Raw genomic sequence first — 17,855 nt, 5'->3', positions numbered from 1 at the left:
TGTTATACGTCTCTTCTTCCCGCAAATCATTCCACTTCATTCTGAAAAGAAGAATTGAAAGTTCTCGAATTTCGAAATGTAAATCCCTCATTCCCCAAGGCAATAAATAAATAAATAAATGGTTATAAGAAATAAAAAAATAATAAATTACCATCCACGCGTGACGTTTCAATTAACAGAACGGCTAATTAATCTTCGCGGAGAATGCGCTCTCGAAAAGTTTATTCAGACTTCCGAGTATGAATTGAGTGGATTTCGTTATTTATTCGCAGGAATTTGCAATCTGTTCATGTTTAAATATTCAATAGAAACTTATTTATTCATTAATATGAGTTTTAGATATCGGCACCAAATGTCTTGGTTTTGTGAGTTGGGCACTGAATGATTCATGAATGTTTTTCGTCAACAGTCTTATTACATACAGCAGTGGGTCTTAACCAGTGGCCTATGGACCCCAAGGGGGTTCTTGGAAAGTTATCGGAGTTCCATGAATTTGGATGAGAGAGAGAGGAAAAAAAACCAAATTCCCGTTTTTTACATTATCACAGTTGCTGAATATTTTTGTAAAGTTTTGTGTCGACTGCCTTTATGTTTTCCCTTGTCTTAACGGCACAAAGGATCCGTGCCTTAGCGCAGAGATTCTTAACCTATGGGTCGCTATGCAAACTTGGGTCGCCGGGCATCCGAGATGGATCGTTTAGATCAACTAACATCCAGGGTCTTTTGAATTATGGGTCCCGATTCAAACTTGATTCGCACGGGCTTCCGAGATGGGTCGTAAAATAATATTTTATAAGCCAGGGATTCTTGAGCTATCGGTCACAACCCAAACTTCATTCCCAGGGGCTTCCGCGAGACGGGTCGTAAAAATCCACTCACAGTCAGGGATTATTCAACCATGATTCGCTACCTAGACTTGATTCGCATGGGCTTCCTAGATGAGTCGTACAAACTCACTTATAGTCTAGTTAGAAATGCACTTATTGCATCACTGGTCTTACCAATTTCGAAAAATAAATAGTCCCATGGGTACGCGAAGTTTATCTTGTTGTTGATTTTGGGTCGCGGCTGAAAAGGTTAAGAACCTTTGCCTTAGCGAAGAAACAAGTAACAAATATCAAAATATTTATGAAGAAATATTCAAGGTAGAAGGAAAAAAATAATTCAGAATATAAATAACAATCTTCAATGATTTTGTAACTCCCGGACGTTTACGCCACTCCTTTTAGCAATGACAGGGAACCGATAGAGCCTTTCATCTTCAGAAATACATGTTTTGGATAGGTCGAACAACGGGTAGACGTCTGGAACACTAGAATAAAAACGTGGTACCTTCTTTACTCCATTGTAGGATTCAGTTGTAATTAGTTTTGGGAAGCTTGAAAGTGTGTCCAAGATGGTCCTGCTCATTTGTTGTTGGGTGGATCCTTTTTCTCTTGTTCTTTTTTATGCATGCTTTATGAGCTGTTCAGATTAACGGGTTTGGGTTAGCAGGGTTTTAGTGTACCTCTCCCACCCCCAATTTAGCCCGTACAAAGTGTGAATACCATATAGGCATGGATAAATGAGGGTCAAGCTAAGGGACATACTTGGTGACTATTAGACTTCCTTGTCTAATAGTCACCAAGTATGTCCCTTAGCTCGATCTAGTGGTGTGGTATTAAGTATCTATGATGCAATCCAGTTAGGGATCAAACAGTATTTTGAATCCTCCAACAGATGACAGCACCTCACCTAACAACGATTTTGAATGTTTTCTTCTTTTCTTTTGCGTTATTTTCCGCACTGATTATTGTATCTAGAAACATAAAACAGAACCAGGATTACTACCCGTGCTGCCATCTAGTGACGAATCATATTCTCACAAACACGTCAATAGATGGCAGCACAGCTAAAAATGAAAATTTCAATGCTCTTATTTTAATCTCACGGTTATTGTACATTCACGCTGAGTTGGCCTCTGACTACGTCATGAAACGTCACGATGGGCGATTCCATTTATCTTCTTTCAGTAAAAAGGAGCAGGTTGGTATTTTCCGTTGGTGTCTTTTGCGCTATTTTAGCGAGTTTTTATCCTCCCGTTTCGCGCGTCGATGTCGGAGACCAACTCAGTATGGGCATACAATACCTGGTCATTAAGTCAAGGGCGAGAAGGCAAACGATGGTTGGGATCAGATACTCGTGGGGAAATGATCGGCAGAGACAGACACGCGTGAATTGGGTTCGAGGGAAAAGAAAACGTGCTGGCCAAAAGTTTCAGAACCAATGATCTATGAGCAAATCGAACAAACGCTACGTGTTCTTTATTTAAATAAATACATTTTATACTGCACATCCCGCATTGACGTCATCTTGGAACGGATGACGACAGGCGATGACGCAATCCGTCGAGATCTCGGTGAATAAATGTGGCATTATAATACACCTCGTGCGCATTGCATATAAAAATTTATCACTGCGTAGGCCGTGTAATTCTACATTTCCCAAACCTTCTATGTAATAGAAGCGAATGAGAAGAAAATAGAAACAGAATGTTTAAACAAGGATTATTTATTTGTATAGCCGAGCAATAAATAAATGCGTGTATGCAAATGAGAGATCGGGACTGGGATTACATCTCAAACTTTGTGACCTGAAAAAATATGTTTAATTCAAACGCTAATATTTCATTCCTGTGGATTTAAATGAATAAATATTAGCACATTTTCCTAAGCTGGTGAATATGTCTTTTCAAGTGTTAAAAATTGAAACTAAAAAAAAATATATTTTCTCTTTGCGAAATACTATATTTATTACCGTGAAATGTCACGACAGTGTTCAAAAGGAATGCGATTGGAGAACTATTTGCATTCGAAAAGACGAATTTATTAGTATTTTTCGCCAAATTCTGCACATCTTGAAAGTTTAATGCAAATGAGTTAGGTACATATATCCAGTAATTTATTGGCATGAATCATTTAATATCGAGTTCGAGAGACAGTCGTAGTTCTCTCATGGATGTTGCAACATTAACCCTTTGTGGTTCACCCAAATAAAAAGGTATTGACTTCCTATTTTTTTTACTAATACAGGCGTGAATTTGTGCTGTTATCATAGGTATTGGTAGAAAAATGCGTCACCACAGCAATTAAATTAATTAGAGAGATTTTTTTTAATTAGTTAGAATGAATATTAAATGTAAAATACACAATTTTTGGTTTTTTTTTCCAATATTAGTCTTATCTATACATAAGATGAAATCATTGCTTGCAAAGTTGAATGGTCGTTACCTTGAATTTTTATTTCAAATTCCCTCGATTTAATAAATATCTGAACACATGAAATTTCGGCATCATTCAAAAATTAACACAGTCAAGAGATCAGCTCTTCCTAGATAATAAGAATATTACGCCTAATAGGCATATTTTATAATGAAACGATACTGAAAAATGTACGTTATGAAAAAACAAAATAATTGAGAAAAAAATTAGTAAAATGTGTGTCTTCTTTTCCACCTTACAAATACAAATACAAATACAACGCCACAACAGGCAAATTGCCCAACGAGGTGGCTGACTTAAGAACATCATGGATCCCCGAGCCCCTACCTACTACTGCTACACCACACATGCACCCCCCCCCCCAACGAATCGGTACATGCGGGAATGTGCGTGTACGTGTAGTGCAACCTGACGTAAAGTTTGTTTCTATGTAATGCTTGTTATGTGTAGTGCTGTCATCTGTCCCCAGTTTTACTAACTATGAGTGAAGTGTTATGGTTGAATGATTTACCGTTGTAGGACTGTTGCTCTCTGTGGCGAGACTTTTTAACGGGGAGATCGGCTCGCATTTGCGCCTTGAAGTTGGGAACCACAGAAAACCAACTTCAGCCGACCACCACTGTGGGGTTCGAACCCGGATCCTCGCATCACGAGTCCGGCACTATAACCACTCGACCACCACAGTGGGAACAACTGTAGTGATAATATGGTACTTTTTTTTATTTAATGTAGTTTTTGTAATCACCGGGGGCATCAAATTGCTGCTCACGAGATGATGACGGTGCTCTCTGGGGCTAGATGTGTATGTATGTTTGCATTTTTTGTTCATTGATAAAATATATGCTCCCTCCGGCTAACCCCCCCCCCCCCCGTATGGCGAATCATAATTATTCGCTGGGCCGGGGTAAGTTACTCATACTTGTAGTAAATATGTAAATTTATGTGATGTCACGCAGCAGCTGTTATAAAACCTAGAGAAATACTCTCGGAGATCTTGTTTCTCAATGTTGCTGCTCACAATGGCTATAAGTTTACGAGATCGCGCTTTCTTGGTCAAATTGTTTTACCAAAACAGCAATTCCGCAGTAATTGAGCTACGGAAATATCGGACTTGGAAGAGGATTCGAAAAGGTCCAATGAATGTTAGAAACCTTCGGATTATAATAATGAAATTGGAAACCACAGGATCGTTGGCTGTTCGTCCTGGAAGAGGAAGAAAATCTTGTTTCTATAGACGCGGTACAGGAAGTTTCGCTTCAGGTGGAAGAGGGCATGCATTGCAACGGCAAATGCTCGCCTTCATGTGGACTCCTCCCCTAGCCGCTAATTTTCTTTTCCTTCCACATGTACACAATTGCATCTTTTCTCAATGTAGTTTTTATATATAGTATGCCACGCACTTTTCCCCCATTTTTATTAGTGCCTGATGTAATATCATGCATACCCAATTTTGTAAGCAATGTACTTTTTTTTGCAGCCTTTGCTTTTAACTGTACGTGTGTTTTTCGATACTTTGATTATTCAAATCATCTTGACTCTTCCTGCCCCAGTCATACTCTTTTTTACCTCGCCGGTGACCTATCGGTTAGAAATTCTTTGGAATATTGACTGGGTCGCCGTTTCGGTTAATAATTATGTAAGTCAATACTCACAACTGCTGAATTTGGGAACCAGAAAACCCGCCCGCTATCTTAGAGGTCCCGTTGCATTCACCGAAAGTGACGGTATGGTGTGGATTTACTGCAGCATTTATTCTCGGTCCCTACTTCTACGAGGAGTTACGTTCTACAGTTCCAGTGACGTGTTCGACACCGGGAAGCGATATGCAGTTGCAGAACGAAATAGTTGCGACTTTGCAAGCACGTCACTGCCTTGCAGACAATCTTTATTCAAGACAGAGCTCCTCCACACGCGAATGTTCTTAAAACACATATTGTCATCAGTCGGCACTTCCCTAATCTATGGCCTTCCTGATCAGGGGACTTTAATCCATGCGATTTTTGGCTTTGAGGACATTTGAAACGGCTGGTAAGTCGTGACAATCCAAGAACTTTACCTGACCTTAAAGGCAGCAGCATTTCACTCCATGTGCTGAACACTTCCCTGCACACACTTCGGTCAGTTGTGAAACACACCATCTTACGATTTCACATGGTATCTGAAAATGATGGCCATCATGTGGAACATGTTTTGTTGCAGTAACTATTGTTAAAATTATAAACGTTGGCTAAATGTGCCATTTCTTACAAAAATGCTCTCTGGTGGTCAGGGGCGTAGCCAGAAATTTCGTTTGGGGGGGGGGACCACTTTCATTTCGGGGGGGGGGGACCAAAGTGACAGAGCAATGGATTTGGCCATCTTTTCCCTTTTTTCGGTCATTTTCTCACATTTCGGGGGGGGGGGGGACCAGACCCCCCCAAGTACCCCCCCCCCCCTCGCTACGCCCTTGCTGGTGGTGACATGCGCAACTAATTTTCCCCCCTGAAACAAATTTTATCATTTCATGAAGCACTCCACAAAATTTCACACTTTTCTGTGATGACTGGTTTCGCTTGTAGGCTATATTAAAATAGGGTCTTTTAATTATGGACGCTTTGTACTTGCAAACAACACCATATTACAGACACGCACATCTACTTACTACACACTTTTAGCGGACAATCTCACAGGTCCAGATCAAAAACACAGAAATATACGGAACATCAGTTCTGGACGAAAATAGTTGCCAAACGTTGAAAAACTGCCAATTATGGCTGACATTGCTTTAAAATTGTTAATGATCGGGAAATGACAAAAAAAGAAAACCCACTCTGTATTTATATATGTTTCATGGAAAGAAGTTGAAACATGACAAATATTTTTTATCACTAGTCATATTTTTTTGTGACAATTATTAAAATGTATTTTACACGTATTGAAAATTATCTCATCCACGATGTCAGTTAAGGCAGGGCCGTCTTAAGAGCATCATGGGCCCCCTTGGCCAAATGATTTTTCTGAAGCCCTACGTGGCGAATTCTCGGAAATTCCAACCACATTTCATTTCTGTGAAGCCCGTTTTCTCTTGAGGTCCCCGGGTGGGCCCATGCGTTAAGACGGCACCGAGTTAAGGCTATATAAATTCAAAGAAGCTTAGTTGAAAATACGGGAAAAATCGGAATGGACAATTCGGGATGACTAGTTCTATGCGAAAATGCGGGAATGTCTCGTAAAATAAGGGAATATTTAATAAAATACGGGTTATTAGACCGACTTGGTGGATAATCCAACAATTTCTCCCACATTATCCAGTGCTTAAATGTCTCAAAACTACAATATCACAACTTTAAAGTTTTCTCTGATCATAGATAATTCAAAAAAATAAAGAATTCCAAAAATTCCACAAACTTCTCTTTTTTCTTCTCAATAAAAATTTGATGCTAAGAAATCTAACCAACGCGTACATGAACAAGATTTTAAAAAATACCGGAGAGTATCTCTTTACATTAACTGCAGACATTAATTATTTTCGTGAGAGCTTATCTTAATAACACTCTTTTTTTTCACTTTTGAGATATTTTTCTTTGAACAATATCTTCATTTTTTTAATCTTATGATTAATTTTTGTTTTTTCTCTTTAATAGAAGTGGGTACTTTTTTTTGTGCCTGTCGTCAATGTTCGTTCAAAAACCAGCGATAGCTAATCGGACCGTGTAATCTTACATGTTCGTAATAAAGTGGAGAACGATCTTTTTGTTGTTCACTCGTGCATTTTTACATATATAGTGAAAAAATAACATGGGGGGGGGGGGGAACTCAAATTAAATTTCCAAACTGCGGAATTTTCAATTAACTTGCTGTTGATTTAAAAAAAAAAAAAATTGCCTGGAATATTTAACAGAAATGGATATTCAGTGACTGCAAACGCCGAAATATAATTTTTTTTGTGATGAGATGATACTCAGTCATAGATATTATCTATTAAATTTGAGAATTTTTGAGTCATTCTTAAGACACCAACGAATAAGGAAAAATACGGAAATACAAACATCCTAATGCATTTAGACACGAATGGGTGTCGTCTTCAGAGGAGAAATATTTAACCACTGGTCACACGCTGACCGAGTTTCCCACTTGGGTCGGATACCAAATCTTAACGCTCGGTTGCTCAAAGTACTTTTGTTCACTTCAAACGTCGCGGTCAGAATGAAGCTGTGAGTCTGCGTGAGATACTAATGCAGCGTCCTAATTGGACGATTGCGGAATAGTGCTACCCGATTGGTCTATTCGAATTTTCTTATTCGAATTCCCGTTCGAAATGAATTTAAGCCATGGTGTTGCGATCGGGGGGTGTGTAGATTTATTATCGTTTACTAGTGTATGTTTGAAGGCCCGTATTTATGTGCCTTTGTAGAAATCTAAATCAGCTGGGTTAAATTACAATTGTAGCTTTAAATTCATTTCGAGCGGGAATTCTAAGAAAATTCGAATAGGCCAATCGGGTAGCACTTTTCCGCAAGCGTCCAATCAGGACGCTGCATTACTATCTCAGGCAGGCTCACAGCTTTATTCTGACCGCGACATTTGAAGTGAACACACGTACTTTCTCCGCTAAGCAACCGAGCGTCAAGATTTGATATCCAATCCAAGTGAGAAACTCGTTCGGCGTGACTAGTGGTTTAACTAATAAGGAAAATACTTAGAGTATTCTTCAGAGGAAAGTGATTTTTCGTACTCGTCTTCAGCGGAAATAATTTTTCCTCTGAAGACGACACCCATTGGTGTCGAAATGCATTAGGATTTTTTGAATTTTAGTGTATTTGCCTTATTCGTTGGTGTCTTCTTAATATTCTTGGGCAAAGTTGACCAACTCTTCCATTCTTCAGTCTGTTTTCTCAATTTAGACTTTAAAAAAAATTTTCATAAATTTTTAAAAAATTTATTGTGTTTTTTTTAATTTAAATTATGATTGATGAATTTAATTTACAACTTAAAAAAATTATTTTTTCACTTTTTGAATATTTAAATGATATATATATAAATATTTTAAATCATCTTTAAATTGTTTTTAAAAAAAATTAGTAACCCTGATTCTTCAAAAATAAAATTTACAGGCGTTTTGAAAAATTGTTTTGCTGATTTCAATTAACAATATATATAATTTTTGGTCCGTTGAAAAAAACAAACAATTCAGAATTTTTTTTATTTAAAATCATGTCAGTTTCACTAATTGTGCACACTCTTTCCTCAAAACGAAAAATTTTGAATTTTCTAATTCAATTAAAATTTAAAGAAAAAAATCAACTGTTTTTAAAATTTGTAAAAACATTCATTTTTTTATTAATTTTTTTTTCCAAAATTTTATACATTTCCTAATTTGAAATTAAGGAAAGAAGGAACTATTAAACTTGAAGGCAAACCTCTAAATTCCAGTTGAATTAAACTTTTTACTTTAGAATTTTCCTGATTCAATTAAAATTTGTATTTGGAATTTAGTTTTACTGAATCATTAGTTCTTCGAATTGAATTATAAAAATTAATTGAAAAATAGTTTGAAAAAAAAATTAATTAGGAATTCAATTTAAAAAAAAAAGTAATCAGAAATCTAGTTTTTAATTTTGTTACACACTACGTTTTCATTCTAAAAACTGGCACAGCACAGGCAATTTGTAAATGTCTTTGGAGAATTTTTTAAACTGGAATCATACTTTACTTCTACGATAGACAGTTGATTATATAAAGACCGCATTAACACTTACAGGACGCCCTGTATTGACGCATGTTTAAAGATTCAACATAAGTTTTTTCTATTCAAAACTATTTACATCGATTATTCATTTCTTATAACTAATCATGAAGAGCTATAAAAATTTTACGATGTCATTAGAAACTAATTAAATAGACAGAGCTCTTCGTTTCAATTTTTTATAAATGTATAAACCGACGGAATATAAGAAAAGTTGTCATATTGTAAATTGTTGTAATTAATGAAAAATACACAAAAAAGAACGCAACAATAAATTTTCCTTAAATGAAAATACTTTGGGATACCTTTGATCTTCTTTTGAATAAATTTGAATGACAAAGACCCCCATCTACTTGGAGAGGTTTAATACAATGAGATGAATTCTTGATGCTTCGTGTGCACAAGGGTATGTAAATTAACCTGGAATGACGCCATCTTTTATCTGGTTCAGTGAGAGAGATCCAACTCTTCCTTTCTGAATATTATTTGTGAGAGCATTCTGTGTGTATAACATGTGAGAGGAGAGATTTATCAAGTCTTTCCAGTTTCCTTTTTTTCTCCTCTCCCGAAAATGGTATTTACCATAATTATGTGCTCGTAAAATGGAGGTAATTAAAAAGAACAGACTTGATGGTCGCGTTTCATGCATCCCTGGATCTTCATGCGCTTGTGTCACCTGTTCCGATTCACGGCCGAGATGAGCCTAACCATGCATCCACGTTAATTATTAATTTTTTTCCATTTATAATTATTTCTTCTCTTGCCTCATAATTATGTTATCTCTATGTGCATATAAATTGGGTTTTTTTTTTTCATCTTTGGTAAAATAAAATGCGTATTGATACTTGGAAATGCATTCAACAAACTCATATAAGTTCCATTTAACATGATTTTTTTTAAGACATGAATTCCAATTATGAGGGTATTCAGTGGCCAGAAATATTGGCCGGCGACTTTCCGAAGATGTTAGATTTAAAGTGTGGTGTGGCGTATATACATAATATAATAGCGGAGATGATTTCCTTGAGATTTTATTCAGTGGCGTAACATTAGGAGCTGTTGCTGAATGTAAATTATTTTATAGAATAACTAGCTGTTACAGTACCTGCGGCTTCGCTAGAGGGGATTTGGTAATCTGAAAATTACTTGGTGATGATTCCTTCCTCTTTTAGAGGTAGAGGAGGAATAAAATTTGAATCCCTTATGATCCCCTTGGGTGTTGAAATTCCAGAAATCCCGTGTTAGCGATTCTCTATTTTATAAAATAAAATACTGATGTTGAGATGTGGTTTCGCATGACAAAAAAAAAAAAAAAAAATTGCGCGATAAAAGAGGAAATTGTTATGTCAAATTTATACGTTCTATGGCAAAAGTACAAGCAATTGCTGATGTGGGACTCTGAATATATATTTACCTTTTTTTTGTCACATGCTTGCCAAAACTTATGTAATCTGGATTCGAGCATGACATGCTCCTGTTTTGTTTTGTCTTTTTATATACGGGGTGATTATAAAAAAACTATCCCGACATATGGGCCCCTAACTATCATACCATTGACAGAAACTGAATGAAATTTTGGCATAAGGTATTTTGAGGTATGCGCTCAAGAATGGTATGGAAAACAACAGTGTCACTCTAACAGTTACGGTTACAGTGAGAAAATTTGGAAAATATCAAATGGCAACACCAAGTTTTTTGTATTGGAATGCGATCTCCATACTGAAAAACACTAAATAGCGTTGGAATGGCACCTGTAGCACGAAAATGCCCGGAGCTAGGCAAGGAAAAAGTAAAAAGAGCAGAGCATTAATGTTCGTTTCATTCGTCACACCGTTCCTTCGGCTGAGATCCCAGCCTGATTAGTCCTCCACAAGGTCATGTGGAAAATTTGTGAACACACAATAAAATGCTTTATTTTATGCTGCTTCTCTGTCCTCATTGGTTGTCCTCACTTTTAGCCTATCTACCGCCGGTGATTTTCATGTTACATTTACCGTTCGAACGCTATTTAGGGTTTTTCACAATGGAGATCACATTCCAATACAAAAAACTTGGTGTTGCCATTTGATATTTTCGAAATTTTCTCACTGTAACCGTAACTGTTAGAGTGACACTGTTGTTTTCCATATCATTCTTGAGCGCATACATCAAAATACCTTATGCCAAAATTTCATTCAGAGTCTGTGAATGGTATGATAGTTAGGGGCCCATATGTCGGGATAGTTTTTTTATAATCACCCTGTATATACAAATGCATACACACAGATTGACACAATAATATATCAGTGCTTTGCAAAGGCATTCTCTCTGCCCTAGAAGGTTGCCCTGTCCCCGTCGCGCCGTGATTCACTCGGTACACATAGGAATATATTAGTGTAATTTTTGTTCCGTATCATGTGTTCATCTCCAAGTACTTGTTGTGTCCCAGTTCTTGACCTCTCGTCCTCCTACCCAACAATTTTTGTTGCACAAAATTTTCGGAGGGAGGTGTTGTGCAGAGCGTAGTGCCAAATAGCCTAGAGGACGTGCCAAGCTCTCTCAGCGAGAGAAAAACCTGGGGTTTTTTTTCCCGTTCTTCTTGTTCCGGCAACGATCCAGAGCGAGGTCTGTTTCACCTCGGCTCCGATAATCTGCATCTTGTAAAAACGAAAAGAAATTTAAAACTAAAGTAAATGTAATAAAAAAAATGAAATGGGAAAGTGAACGAACACACGACCCACATGGACCCAGCGTAATTTATTTATTTATTTAATACCACGCTACAGAAAACAATCCAATTACAGCAAGGTATGACCGAAACATTGTAAATATAATAAAATCAAACAGAATAGAATGCAATACACAGATATGAAACATATAAAATAAAAACAAACACTAGTCAATACCAAATAAGTAAAATAAAGGTCTGTATAAAATCACCGGATCAATTAAAAAGGAAATAAATAAAAACACACGAGACGATTAAAAAAAACGAAAAATGAATGAACACAAAGAAAAACGAAATAGTTAACCGTCAAATACTAGAAATCACCATTTAAATAATTTAAAAAAAAATCGCTGATCAGTCGGAGAGAAGAAGCTCTTTGAATTTACCAATAGGTGTCGCAAATACATCAAATTCATCAGGTAAAACTATTATACAAAATACAAAATCTGTTAATAGCACAAGACAAACCAATCAATGTCCTAAAGTGAGCTACATAGAATAATTTATTTGACCTTGTGTTGTACCGTGTGACCAAGAATCCTATTTTTGATAACAGAAAAGAACAATCGATATTACCATTAACCAACCTCCAGAAAAATTTCAAAAGAATGAAATTTCTTCTCTTTTGGAGACTGGTAATTAAAAAAATTTGTCGGAGAAAAGTTGTCGAAATTGTAATATCATATGCTCTAAATTTCTTAAAATACAAATATCGCATAAATGAGTTTTGTATAATTTCAATATCATCAATAGCATTATTGTAATGAGGATTCCGAACAACAGATGCATATTCAAGTTTAGATCGTATTATAGAATTGAAAAGAACAATCATTGTATCCAAATTGGTGAAATCTTTAGTTATTCTTTTAAGGCAACCGAGTTTGCGATACGAATTGCTACAAATATCGTTAATATGGTCACGAAAGGAAAAATCAGAGGTGTAAATTACACCCAAGTCAGTAGCAGAATATCTTCTCTGTAAAATATCAGTTCCAATATAATAAGAGTATGTGATAGGATTTTTCCTACGGGTGTACGACATAACAAAGCATTTGTTAATATTCAAGTGTAGATGATTTTCGATACACCAGTGGTAAATGTGGGTTAATTTATCTGGAACAATAGAACAAGATTCAAAATTTACAATAAAGTCAAATATTTTAAAATCATCAGCAAATAATAAGCAATTATGAATAGCAGCGGCAAGGTCATTAATAAAAATAAGAAACAATAGCGGTCCAAGGACAGACCCCTGAGGGACTCCAGATGTTGCACAAAATCCATCACTAAGAGACGAGCCAAAAGATACAAAAATCAATCTGTTTTTTAGATACGAAGCAAAAAATTTACATGTATCATCGCAGAAACCAATTTTTTTTTATTTGTACATTAATATAGAGTGGTTAACACAATCAAATGCTTTAACGAAATCTGTGAAAATTACATCGAGCTGGATTATATTAGCTATGGCTTCAACAATATGGGTATTGAGGGAAAGAAGATTGGTAACCGTAGATCTATTTCTCACAAAACCATGCTGATTTGGGGAGATACAGGTCTTAATTTGAACATAGATTTTATCATATAAAATAGACTCAAATATTTTAGCGAAAGGTGACAGAATGGCCACACCTCTATAGTTTTCAATTAAAAGAAAGAGATTTTCAATTAAAGATGAAAGAGAACGAAAGGTGAGACGGGTCGTCGAGGTGTCACCTTTCTATTGATATATAATTTATGTACAACAAATGGGGAAGTGTGGGGGGGGGGGTTTGAAGTTGCATGAGGGATCCTGCTGCTGGTTGGCTTGTGCCTTGGTGTGGGTGGTTTGCTGGTCTTGGATGTCATTGGATTTTTCCACCGTGGCCCACGTCTCCTGAGACGGACCAGCTTATATCGCCTAGTGGGATAGAGCGGGGGTCACGGTTGGTCTCGTGGTGGTCGTCAAGGTGGAAAGGTGGAAGCAGATTATGGTACCGCCTGGCCGTTCAACCACGATCTCCAAGGGCGTGCTATGCTCTGTTAAAAAGTCTGACCTCTTCCTATATGGCTTCATCATCCAGTCCCATGAGATTCATCATCCAGCTCTTTCCAGACGAAAAATATGGCACACCTGCGATCGTCCGACCCTCTGAACTGTTCTCCGTGTCACAGAATTCAGCCTACCACCTCCATGATATATATATGATAACTTGATAATCCATCACCACCGTTACCAGGCCTGATATGTGAAATAGTTAAACTAATTCATAGACCTCTTAATTCCGATTCGCTAACTATATAATATACAAATACAAATACAAATACAACGCCACAACAGGCAAAATGCCCAACGAGGTGGCTGATAAAAAGATGCCCATAAAAATATGGTTGTCATATGTTTCAAAAATACAGCAACCCAATTAAAAATGCAATTAACACAAATTACAATAATATAATAATATGCAATATATAATATGCATGCAATATTGTTTATAGTTAACAAGTGGAACAATACAGTGTATAAAAACTATTTCCTCTCCTGACTCTCTCATTGAATGTTTCAATGGTGTTTTAAGCAGATTTTTCCTTAGTAAACCTACATGATCACGAACCCCCCCCTCCTCCGCCTTAATGGAGGGCTTAACCCTCCACAACAAAATGATTGAGCGGTCGACATCCCATATTAGGAGCAAATAAAGACTTATCTATTTCAGTTTAAGAGAGGAATTCCTCAATCACTTTGACGCATGTCTAGATGCGTAAATGAAATGCATGTCTGTTTCTTCAGTATTACTAAACTGTGCCATTATCCAGAGCGTTACAACTGTTAAAACGCGCGGTTGCACGCTGGAATAACTTCACAGGGCTGGCGTCCGTGCCTTTACTTGACTGTGACGCAAATTTGCATACTGTTTCTCCTTCTTCTCCAGGTTACATTTGCATGCATGGCGTTTTTTCCCGGCACGGTGGTGTTTTTAATTTTAACAGGAATGCCGTTTTAAACGTTTGCGGAGCGGCCGTTGCGAAATAATTCCAGAATTATTGATACCAGTATATTATCACTAACTCTGAAGGATTTGTGTGGGAGGCAAATGAATTCTTAAAGATTCGTAGAACTAACTCCAAAGACTCCCCGGAAAATAACAAGGAAGAGCGTTTTGTTTTGCCCTAGAAATGCGGGGGGTGATTTGTGTAACAATTGAAATGTTCGTACCTTCTGGATTTTCGTAAGGTACTTGCGTAATCCTTTGAACAAGGATTGCTCCTAGAGAGGTTCACGGAACCTTTGCCCCTGATATTTCGCCTCCGACATTTCGCCCCCGACATCTCGCCCCGTCACGTTTCGTCCCCGGTTCATTTGGCCCCCGGAAATTTCACCCTGACATTTCGCCTGCCCTGACCATATGAGTGACCCAGTGAGTGATCATATGAGTGACTCAAAGAGTTATTAAGTAAATCGGAAATTTATCTCTGATATTTCGCCTGCCCTGATCGTACGCGTGGCTGTATGAGTGAAAATAAGAAAGATGGTACAAGTGACCAAGTGAGTGACCACATGAGTGATCAAGTGAGTTGGACATTTACTCGTGACATTTTGCTTCCCCTGACCGCATGAGTGACCAAGTGAGTGATAGAGTGAATTGGAAATTTACCCCCGGACATTTCACCTGCCCTGACTGTACGCGTGACCGTATGAGTGAACATATTAATGATGGTACAAGTGACCAAGTGAGTGACCATATGAGTGACCCAGTCAGTAATCAAGTGAATCGGAAATTTACCCCCTAACATTTCGCCTGCCCTGATCATACGCGTGACCATATGAGTGAACATATGAATGATGGTACAAGTGACCAAGTGAGTGACCACATGAGTGATCGAGTGTGAGTTGGACATTTACTCGTGACATTTTGCTTCCCCTGACCGCATGAGTGACCAGGTGAATGAATACATGAGTGATCGAGTTAAGAAATGAAAATGAAATTAAATAAATTTAATGAAAATTTACTCCCGGACATTTCACCTGCCCTGACCCTGTGAGTGATCATATAAGTGCAATAAATTGAAATTTTTGGCAAAATTTATAGATAAGCCGTATTCCGCATTGCAATTTCCTGCATTCTCCTCGATGATGCATGGTGAACCTAAGTATGAAGGTTTTTATTTAAACCCATCTTATCCAGGAAGCGTGAGGGGAGGGGAAAGGTACCCCCTTCGGGGGATTTTAATGTTTTTGTTCAGGAAGCGGTAATGCCTCTTCTTATATTGAAAAATTTCGCAGCAACGTAAATTTGGGAAAAATATTTTATGCTTCAACTGAAAATTCCAAATTCTTAGGATCCAATAAAGTGTGAGTCACTCGGTCACTCAGTGCTACGTAACCACCTATAAAAAGGGAGGGAATGAAGAGGATCATCTTTGCAGACTCTCCATCCTCGCACTTTGTCAATCACTCAATCGGCCGCTGTGGTGGTCGAGTGGTCATAATGACGGACTCGCATCGTGAGGATCCGGGTTCGAACTCCACCGTCGCCATAGTGGTGGTCGGCTGAAGTTGGTTTCCTGTGGTTCCCAACTTCGAGGCGCAAATGTGAGCCGATCTCCCAATTAAAAAGTCTCGCCACAGAGAGCAACAAGGCTACAACGATTAATTATTCAATCATTACACTTCACTCACAGTTAGAAAAACTGGTGGCAGATGGCAGCACTACACATAACAAGCATTACACAGAAACAAACTTTACGTCAGGTTTCACTACACGTACACACACATTCCCGCATGTACCAATTCGTTAGAGGTTCCGCAGAGGAATATGGACGAGGTGCATGTGTGGTTTAGTAGTAGTAGTAATCGCTCACTTTGTCAATCACTCAATCGCTCACTGGGTTAATCATACGGTCATTCACTTTATCAATCTTTCGGTTACTCATGCAGCCACTCAATTGGTCACTCACTTGGTCACACATTCACTTATGCGTTCCATCACTCAGTAACTCCCTTGGTCACTCACACGGTCAGTTCCTTGATCACTCACTTGGACACTCGTACCGTCACTCACCTGGTCACATATACAGTCACTCACTTGGTCACTCATGCAGTTAACCACTCGGTCCCTCATGCGGTGGTCACTTATACGGCCATTCGGTCAGTCACTCGGTCACTCATACGGTTAGTCACTCAGTTTCTCCCTTGATCACTCATATGCTCAATCACTCAGAAATTTATTAAAGCATTCACTCGATCTTTCATTCCGTCAGCCACTCGGTCACTCATACGCTCAATCATTCAGTATTTCCCTTTGTTACTCATACGCTCAATCACTCATTATGAAACTTACACCAGTATTTAATTAGTCACTCACACCAGTATTTAATTAGTCACTCACACCAGTATTTAATTAGTCACTCACACCAGTATTTAATTAGTCACTCACACCGGTATTTAATTAGTCACTCACTTAAAAACTTACACAATATTTAATCAGTCACTCATTCACTCGAACGTTTCATCGCTCAGTTACTCCCTTGGTTACTCACACTGTCAATCCCTCACTTGATCACTCATACAGTTATACAGTTAATCACTTGGTCGCTCATGTGGTCATTCATTTGGTCACTCATACGCCCATTCATTTGGTCACTCATACGGCTATTCGGTCAGTCACGTCGTCACTCATACGGTCATTCACTCATAAAGTTAATTGCACACTAGTTGATACGGTCACTCACGTGGTCAGTCATTCTGCCACTCGCTTAGTCAATTGTACGGTCACTAACGCACTCCTACAGTCCATTTCACACTCACTTGGTCACTCATACGGTCACTCGATCACTCATACGGTCACCCAATCACTCACACGGTCACTCATACAGTCAATCACTCATACGTTCAGGGCAGGTGAAATGTCAGGGGCGAAATTTCCGGGGGCCAAATGTAACGGGGACGAAACGTTCCAGGGGCGAGATGTCGGGGCGAAAGTTCCGGATCCCGTGCCATGAAGGGTAAGATGTGTTACTTTACATACTCATAAATTGCTGGGGAGGAAGGGGACTTCAGTTCTCTTAGTATTCAACTGCTAAAATTCTTGGCCTCATAACGTGTATACTTCTACGAGCGAGTCTCGTTTTACGAAATCATCACTAATTCGTTCTGGATGACCGTTCATATAAACCGAAATAG

At 38.1% G+C, this 17,855-nt stretch overlaps 1 protein-coding gene and 1 long non-coding RNA gene across 4 annotated transcripts in view; one reads left to right on the top strand and one right to left on the bottom strand.

The window, feature by feature from the left end:
* Positions 1-17,855, top strand: part of LOC149079894 (potassium/sodium hyperpolarization-activated cyclic nucleotide-gated channel 3-like) — a 400,253-nt gene that overhangs the window by 117,059 nt on the left and 265,339 nt on the right. The gene's annotated exons all lie outside the window — the stretch shown is intronic.
* The window catches only part of LOC149079895 (uncharacterized), a 226,263-nt gene that overhangs the window by 890 nt on the left and 207,518 nt on the right, over positions 1-17,855 (bottom strand). The window lies entirely within an intron of this gene.

Source organism: Pholcus phalangioides, unplaced genomic scaffold (genome assembly GCF_987345545.1).
Source record: "Pholcus phalangioides strain wild (caught in Gottingen) unplaced genomic scaffold, Ppha-v1.0 ptg000012l_1, whole genome shotgun sequence".
Taxonomy (NCBI): Eukaryota; Metazoa; Arthropoda; class Arachnida; order Araneae; family Pholcidae; genus Pholcus; species Pholcus phalangioides.
The sequence above is the reverse complement of the archived record's forward strand: the minus strand, read 5'-3'. Positions and strand labels throughout refer to the sequence as shown.